Below are 9,599 nucleotides of genomic sequence, written 5' to 3' on the forward strand. Positions count from 1 at the left end.
TCTTTAGTTCTTTGTTTTGCATATTCTTTGAGATTTTGATCCCTTGGTAGGAAAGGAGTAAGAATCTTGCATTTTCATGGCAAAACAAGACTAAATTGATCGAATTCAATGACCAAGCATCAAGGAGAGACAAGATTAGAAGGTCTTTGTACATATCATAGTAGAAGAGCAATGTTGAGGAAAGATCCTTGAGTCCCCAAGGAAATCCCCAAGGAATTTATGAAGAAAAGGGAAGAAAAGAAGAAGTTACTATGCTGACTGACAATCCGAGCGGATTGTCAACAATCCGTCCGTCCTGCACAATCCGAGCGTCCCACGCCAGGATCCGCTCGGATTCCCCCTCAACAATCCGCCCGGATTCCCCATAATCCGCTCGGATTCCACCGCCCAAATCCGTCCGTCCCGACCTTATTCCGCCCGGATTTCTTCACAGCACGGATTGTCTTCTTCAAGCTACGAAAAGAGAAGCCCTTCTCTCAGAAAATACCGGGTCCTCCTTGCTCAACTTAAAAAGTGTAATTACTAGTTTAGCCCTTAGTTAACCCTAATGCATCCTCCCTAATTTTCACTATAAATACCCCATTAGGCTAATTAGAGGAGCATGTTCTTCTTATCAATAATTAGTGTAGTTAATATCAATCAAATCTCTCTTTAATATTGTAATCAAGTATTAATCAAGTTTTAATCCAAGTTTTAGTTCTTTAATCTCTCTTTTGTTCATCCTTTATTTTGGGTAATTGAAGATTATTTGGGTTATTATTGGGAGATTGACAACCTCTCAATCTAGCATTCAAGTACTTCTATTATTCTTGCTTTATTATTGGAATCATTAGTAGGTATAATCTCTTAATCCCTTTTTAATTATTGTTAATTACTTTCATTTATTCATCATGTTTCATATTGTTGGTATGATTGACAACCTTGCTAGCATGATCAACATGATAATGAGTGAGTAGTCTCTTAGCTAGGGTTAATGGGTGATTAGGGGAAACCAACATGGGAATGATTCATGCTTAAATTAATATGCTTTCATGTTTTATTTGCTTGCTTGTTTTGATCTCAACTCATGCACATGTTATATTTGATGAAATGCTAAGCCTATGAATCCTTGCATTTACTATCATCTTCTATCTTTTCAATGAGACTTGTAAGACATAACCCAACCCGAGTCTCATTAGACCATGCATGTTGTTGAGTAGGGAAGATTAAGTCGACTTGTAGGTGTTGTACAATCTAATCGATTCGGCTCCGGGACCCAAACTTTCCTAGGATTGTAAGATATAACCCAACTCAATCCATCACAACAATAATTTCTTGCTTATAATTTGAGAACATGTTTGTATGATCATATCCCATGATTCCCCTATGACCCCATGACACCCTAGTGCCTTTAATCAATTGTTTACACCCCTTTAATTCATCTTGCTTGTTTATTTTCATTGTTATTCTAGTTTAGTAACCTTCTACATCAACCCAATTTGTGACACCCCTTAGACACCCCTAGTTACAATAGAAATCTCATTTCAACTCCCGTCCCTTGGGATCCGACCTTTACTTGCCTCTTTACTAATTGTAGAGTTGCTTGTTAAGCTATAAATTGTGTTTTGATTCGACCGTGACCAACGACCACATCTTAATTTGTGAACATTTAGCGGGATCGCATCAAAAATGGCGCCGTTGCCGGGGACGGTGTTTGTTTGACTTAGATTTCCTTTTTGTTATTAGTTGTGTCTTTCTTCGCCTTGAGGAAGTAAAACTCCTCAAGGTTTGTTCTAATTGTTTTTGAGTTGTTTGATATTTTGCATGTCTAGAAGGTTACAAAGTGATTTGTTACCTTTTGACCATGAAATCGAAAGAACCTTGACGAACAATAGGAGACTTGTTAGGAGGAATTTGAGAGGTGTTGGTGAAGTTGTTCAACCCACTAGTGAGTTTGTCAATCCTTTCGCAATAGAAGGAGAAGAAAACCCATTACACAATACCCCACAAAATCCACCTACAATGCCAAAATTCTCGTCACACTCTGTACCCACCGAGGAGAATCTACCAAATGGTACTCCTACACCGCAACATCTCACCGGAAATTTTATTGCCAAGTCCGCCTTCATCCAACTAGTTGAGAGGAGCCAATTTGGGGGGATGCCTAGTGAGGACCCTCATTCTCATATGGAAACCTTTTGCGATTATTGTGATGCTATCTCTCAAACGGGCGTGACTCAAGACCAAATTAGATGGGTCTTATTTCCTTTTTCCTTAATCGGCACCGAAAAGCAATGGTTGAAGGGCCTTGATAAGGCCACCCTTGGAATAGATTCTTGGAAGAAGTTGGCTCTAGCTTTCTACAAAAATTCTACCCACCGGAAAAGACCAACATGCTAAGAGCTCAAATTACGGGTTTTAAGCAAAGGGATGAAGAGTCTTTGTATGAAGCTTGGGAGCGGTTTAAAGGAATTTGTCGCTCATGTCCTCACCATGGACTTAGCGAATGGTTTTTGGTGCAACAATTTTGGAATGGTTTATATGAAGATTCTAGGAACATTCTCAATATGGGATCAAATGGAATGTTCACCGAAGTTGATGACAATCAAACATGGAACAAGATTGAGGAAATGGCGGTCCATAACTCACAATATAGTAGACCTCGCAAGGCTACTAGAGGAGGAAAGCATGAAGTGGACTCCGTTACTCAATTGGGTGCTCAACTTAATGCTCACATTGACACAATCAACTTGAAGTTTGAACAAGCTATGGCTAGGCTTGAGGAAAACTCAAAATCATCGAAGCATCATGTTAATGCCATGACGGCATCCTCATCAATCCCAAGTGGGATATGTGAGAATTGTGGAACTTTGGGACATGACCAAGGTGAATGTAGGGGAACAAATGAACAAGTGAATGCTTTCCAAGCATACAAGAGTGGTACCCCTTATTCCAACTTTTACAATGAAAACACCAAATTCCATCCAAATCTCTCATACAAAAGCCAAAATGTTCAAAACCTTCAAACAACATACACTCCACCACCCATGAGAAACCAAAATCAAAGACCCTTTTACAATCAAAACCAAGGTTACCAAAATCAAAATCCATACAATCACCAAAATGACCAAGGTTTTGATGTCCAAAAAGCGGTCCTCCAAATGCAAAAGAATCAACAAGAATTTTTCACCCAAATGCAAAAAGATAGCCAAGCAAAAGAAACCACCATCAACAACATTCTAGCTCACACCAAGATGTTGGAAACACAATTGACTCAACTAGCATCTTCAAGCTCACAAAGACAAAAGGGGCAATTACCACCTCAAAGTAATCCCCCAAGGCATGAAACGTTAGTGCCATTCACTTGAGAAGTGGTACAAGGTATGAAGCACCGAAGAAGCAAGTTGAGGATGAAGTTGTGGAAGCTAGCGAAAAGGATGAAGTTGTGGTGCAAAACTCCAAAGAAGGAGAATCATCAAAAGAAGAAAGTTCAAAGAAAAATGAAGACAAGGCCAAGGAGAAGGAGCCCATTGTGATTAGACTTCCTTTTCCAAGTCGTCAAGCCAAGCCCAAATTTGATGATCAACTTGGAAAGTTCATGGAAATTGTGAATAATTTAGAAGTCTTAATTCCTTTCACGGAATTAATCAATCACGTTCCGGCCTATGCGAAGTACATGAAAGATATCCTCACAAAGAAGAAGTCGATCCGGAAACTTGAGACTATCGCCTTCACTAAGGTGAGTAGTGCAATACTTCAAGGGAGTTCACCTCCAAAGTTAAAGGATCCGGGAAGCTTCTCAATACCGTGTACCATTGGCGACACGACGATCAACAAAGCCTTATGCGATCTAGGGGCTAGTGTGAGTGTCATGCCATACTCGGTGAGTAAAAGGTTGGGGATGGGAGAGCTTAAATGCACCAACATCACACTCCAAATGGCCGATAGATCGACGAAGACACCGTTAGGGATATGGGAAGATGTCCCCGTGCGAATTGGGAAGTTTTTCATCCCGGTGGACTTTGTCATTGTTGATATGGAGGAAGATTCCAACATTCCAATCATCCTAGGAAGACCTTTCCTACACACCGCGGGTGCGGTGATTGATGTGAAACATGGAGAGCTCACTCTAGAAGTGGGAGATGAAAGCATAACTTTTAATCTTGACAAGACCATGAGAGCTCCTCATTTGCATGAGCCATGTTTCATGATTGATCATTATAGCCGAAAAGATGAGAGGAAGAAATCGGAACTCCAATGGAAGAAGAAAGTTGAAGATGCTCCATTCAAAGAGCAAGTGAATTGTGACAAGGAGAGCTTGCAAAGCTCATCAAAATCAACCAAGGAAGAAGAGGATGGCCTCATTGGCCAAGAGAAGAAATTGGGAGAGTTGTCTCCATCTAAGCAAGAGATTTTCAATGATCAACTCAATGAAGTTTGTGGTCTTTGGGACGACGAATTTGAAGGGATTTTTAATCCCTACATTGGACATGCCATCGATCATGATCAACAACAAGGGCCACGGTCTATTGAGGACCTCTACCATGATAATGAACAAGCTTTTGATTACTTCTTCAAGGTGTTGAGCAACATCAACAACACCTTGAACATGCCCCCTTGACATCTCATCAAGAATGAGAGTTTGGTGGAGTCCTCCCTAAACCACCACTTGTAAATATTTCTAACTCCCTAACTTACATTTCAATTCTTGTATTGCATTTTTGTCATCTTTGGATTTTTATTTACTTTGATCAAAATAATTGTCATATAAGAGAGAAGTGAGGGAGGGACTAACAATTTCAATTGATGTGTAGTGCTTTACCTTAGTGTGGGGATGGCAATTGCCTAGGCTATCCATGCCTTAGTAGTGCCCCCACAATGAAGAACACAAGACTTGAAGAAAGAATGGAAGAATGATAAAGGGAATGCGCTGTGCACGGGTGGAACTGAATCCGTGTACATAGGGGAAGAATCCGAGCGGATTCCCAAGAATCCGCCCGTCTTATGCAATCCGAGCGTCCTGCAGAAAAGACGCCCGTCTTGAACTGAGCTGAATTTTGAAATTTTCTTGACTGTTAAAGAATCCGAGCGGATTTCTGAAAATCCGCCCGTCTTGAAGAATCCGTCCGTCCAGGAGAAAAGACGTCCGTCTTTGCAACTGAGGAAAACAAGCAAATTTCTCTGGACATAAATCCGTCCGTCTTTGAAGAAATCCGCCCGTCCCTTAACAGAAGAATCCGAGCGGATTCTACAGAATCCGCCCGTCTTTAGGCGAGTTTTTGCAAAGGTAGAAGAAGCAGAATCCGCACGGATTGGCCCTGCAGATTCGAAATTTTCGGCCTCTTTAAAACCCCTCCCACCTTCATTCATTCATTCATTCATTCATAAACACTACCCACAACATCAAAACCCTCATCCTCTCCATCATAAAAACAAAACCCTCACCAACATTCAACAAAAACAAATCAAACCATCCTTCCAACAACAAATTAATCACTCCTTCTTCAACAAAAATCAAAACCAAGAACAAAATCTTCAACCTTTGAGTCGATTTTTGTTTTCATAAAGGCAAAGCCTTTCACCTTCAAATCGATTTGGGCATACTACAAATTGAAGATTTTTCATTCTTTTCTTGGATAGTTCATCAATGGCAAGGACTAAGGGTGCAACAAAGGCAACAAAGGCACCAAAGGCTAAGGCACTCTCACAAAGGCAAAAGGCTCTTCAAACAAATAAAGCTTTGGCTATGGTGGTAGCAACACCAAACTTGGAAGTACAACAACAACAACAACCTTCTATGGGAGCAACAACACCTTCTACTCCGGTAATTAATCAACTTTTGCATTATCCGGAGGTAACTTTTATTTCCGATACCCATAGAAATACCTTTGTCAAGTTTGCTATGAAGTCATTACAATCCACCAAATTCATATGTGAGGATACCTTGGAAAAATTGGGTGTTCTTGAACAAACAAAAGCCTTTTTCAAAGCCATGGGGTTGAAGAAATTGTTTGAAACAAAGGAGTTGACATACCCCTCCCTTGTTTTGGAATTTTTAAGTTCTTTGAAAGTCACCAAAGTTGAGAATAGGGAAAATCTCGAGTTTCGTCTAGCTAATGTTAGTAGACGCATTACCTTTAAGGAATTAGGTGAAATTTTGGGTCTTAGTGATGAATCGCGTTATCTTAAGCATTATGGAAAGTATGACCCCGAGCCTCTTTGGGAGGCAATCTCTGGGAAGAAATTTGAGGATTTTCATGCATGTCGTGCTCTTTTGGTCCATCATCCGGGCATAAGAGTATGGCACAAGGTTGTGGGAAATACCATAATTGCTAGGAAAGACACCAATCATTTCACAAGACTTGATTTTATTCTCCTTGAATCGGCTTTGAATATCGGAAGAATTCATACCAAGCCTTACAATTCTTTGAGGCTCTTGGTAGATAGATGGCTCAACATCGATAGTGGGAAGAAGGGCACGACCGTTATTTTCAATGGCGGCCTAGTCACGGTCCTAGCTAAGCACTTTGATCCTAACTTCAATAAGGATAACAAGTACAAAGCAAAGGAAGGTGGCCATCTTATTGATATGCATATTATGATTCACAAGTTCAAGTGGGTTGCTCAAAACCCCCTTGACACTAAGTATGGATGGCTAACTAGTGAAGCTAGATCGTTCACCTTGCCCTCGAAGATTTGTCGCCTAAGCGTCCACCGGACCAATTATCTACTTCCCCTTTCCGAAGAAGCCGAGTATATCATTCAACAACAAAAGTGTGATCTTGAAACCCCCTCCTCTTCCATTGTCATACCACCTTACCCCTTTGAGTATGAAGAGTTCAAGCCGGAAGGAATTGAAGTTGGGAAAGACTATGTGACTCTTCTCATGCAAGCAATGCACAAGCAAGCCTATGAAGATCGGAAAAATGCCTATTTGGCTCAATATCCTCCCCTCCTACATTTAGCTAGGCAAGGACTCCTTGATCCATCTTGTCCTTTGCCTAGTTGGGCGGATAGAGAAGTCTTATTTCCGGGTGCATCTAGGGTCGTTGTGGGTGACAATGAGGTTGTTGGAAATGATGAAGAAGTTGATGATAATATTGAGGAAGATGCAAGTGAAGATGGGGAAAGAAATGGTGAAGATGATGATGAGCAAGATGAGGAAGAAAGTGAAGAAGCAAATGACAAGGAAAGTGGCAATGTGACCACTTCTCATGAGGGAAGTGATGATGATGATAGCATGATGGAAGACTAGCAAGCCTTGGAGACTCCTACACTCCCATGGTTTGTCTATCTCTCTTTGCATTTTATTTAATTTTGATCATTGTTGGAATAGTCCTAGCAACATCAAAGGACTCACACCTCGGTACCATTGAGGTGTTCTTATTTTATTGTTCCCATTTGTAAAATCCAAAATGACAAACTAGTTTCATGCATAGCATAGTGTGTGCATGAAATATACCCATCCTTGGACATTAGCAATAGTGTCTCACTCGGTTTGGGGAAGTTAATGCATACGCAACGGGAGGTAATCTAAATTATCCTCTCCGTCATAACAAAAACCATGCATCATGTAGTGTAGCTTAGTATAGAATTGCATTTAGTATAGAAATCATGCATCATCTTTGCATAATTTCCATCATTTTGGCCATTGAGGACAATGCCCGTATTAGTGTGGGGATGGGAATTCTAACATTTAACTCTTATTCAAAAAACCCATAAAAATTGAAAAATTTCAAAAATCATAAAAATTGAAAAAATTGAAAACCCAAAAACAAGTTCATTTCCTTTGTATATATTGTCTTGTATATATTGTGTTTGTTTTATCCTTGTTCACATTGATTGACTACGCCACATCCGAGACATGAGGATATTGAAGACCGCATGGTATGATCTTTCCAATCTCCTTTTTCCTCTTTATGTTAATGACTATGTGGCTTTATTTTGATTGATGCGGTATAACAATGTGAATCTAGGACTTGCATTTAGTTTATATGTCATATTAGTTGGTAGAATCATATGCATTAGGATGTTTATATGCTAGTTGCATCATTGCATGTAGTTGCATGTTAGAAAAATTTTGCGAAACCGTCTACTTGGGAAGCTTGACAAGTGTATATAGGCCCTAGTAGATGCCTTTTGTTCTTAAGACTTTGCTTGTTAGAATGCTTGTAAAACACCCTAGGATGTGTCATGCTAGTATCCTTTGACCCATGGATTAAGGCCTAGTCAAGAGTACCTTGTGGTGTGATAACTCCTTGGCTACCGTTTATTCCAAGGTGACCCTTGAAACCATGCACCCATACATCCATCATCCATGTTCTACCATACATTTTGTCAACAAAAGGGAATGGGCACAAAAAGAAATCAATTCGAGTTCAATGAAATGAAAAGTGAAAGAAAGTTTGCAAAAATGCATCAAATGAAAAGAGGAGCAAAAATAGAACTCCTAAGCTTCAAATACAAGGCACCCTCGTTACTAATTGGGGTGACTTTGAAAATGTTCAAAAAGAAATGCAAAAAAGTTGTCAAGTATTCAAATGCCAAAAATCAAAAAGAAATGGCAAAGAAAGTGTTCTCAAATGTCAAATGCCACAAGAAATTGGGGGGAAAAACAAAAACAAAAGCAAACTCCCAAAATGAAACTCAAATATCTATTGATCCCTTTATCCATCATATCCATTTTTGTGCATGGTAGAGAGGGGACGACCCTTCTTCTTGTCTAGGCAAGAGGGGGAATTCCGCGATCCTCCAGTGTTTCTAACACCATAGGGAGTCTACTCTTGACAAAAACATTTAACGATTGAGGACAAAGGTACCCTAGCTTGACACAACTTGGATGTGATTTATTGGTATCCTTCTAGGCTTAGTAGTTTGAACAAATTGCATCTATGAAGGATTGTATACCCTTGAATTGCTTCCCTTGTAGATAATTTCCGCCACTTGATGAGGGAGTGGCTATTCTTTTTGTAGATGCATCCATTATGTGTTTTTGTGTGCTTAATGTTTGGATGTGTCGCCATTTTGGCAAGACCCACCTTGCCTTGCAAGAAGGCATCCTACCTCATGGTTGTCTTGTTGTGAGTTGAAGGGGCGGAGTGAGACCCGCTAATTGTCTCATATCGGCTATATTATTAGGATAGGTTAGTATTGGTCCTAGTCTTTGTCACCTCTTTACTCGGGACGAGCAAAGGTTCGGTTTGGGGATATTTGATGTGACCATAATTGGCGCATATTTAGCCCCCGAATAAGCCTTGTTTCCATGCTTTTTAGTGCTCATTTGGGTCATTTCTTATCTTTAGTTCTTTGTTTTGCATATTCTTTGAGATTTTGATCCCTTGGTAGGAAAGGAGTAAGAATCTTGCATTTTCATGGCAAAACAAGACTAAATTGATCGAATTCAATGACCAAGCATCAAGGAGAGACAAGATTAGAAGGTCTTTGTACATATCATAGTAGAAGAGCAATGTTGAGGAAAGATCCTTGAGTCCCCAAGGAAATCCCCAAGGAATTTATGAAGAAAAGGGAAGAAAAGAAGAAGTTACTATGCTGACTGACAATCCGAGCGGATTGTCAACAATCCGTCCGTCCTGCACAATCCGAGCGTCCCACGCCAGGAT

The 9,599-nt window shown here is 40.1% G+C and overlaps 1 non-coding gene across 1 annotated transcript; it reads right to left on the minus strand.

Annotated features, from left to right (window-relative positions):
- Positions 1-2,372: 2,372 nt before the first annotated feature.
- Positions 2,373-2,479, minus strand: LOC141610177 (small nucleolar RNA R71). Its single transcript, XR_012528072.1, has one exon. It is a non-coding gene; the product is annotated as a small nucleolar RNA R71 (small nucleolar RNA).
- Positions 2,480-9,599: the final 7,120 nt, after the last annotated feature.

Source organism: Silene latifolia, chromosome 10 (genome assembly GCF_048544455.1).
Source record: "Silene latifolia isolate original U9 population chromosome 10, ASM4854445v1, whole genome shotgun sequence".
NCBI classification, from domain to species: Eukaryota; Viridiplantae; Streptophyta; class Magnoliopsida; order Caryophyllales; family Caryophyllaceae; genus Silene; species Silene latifolia.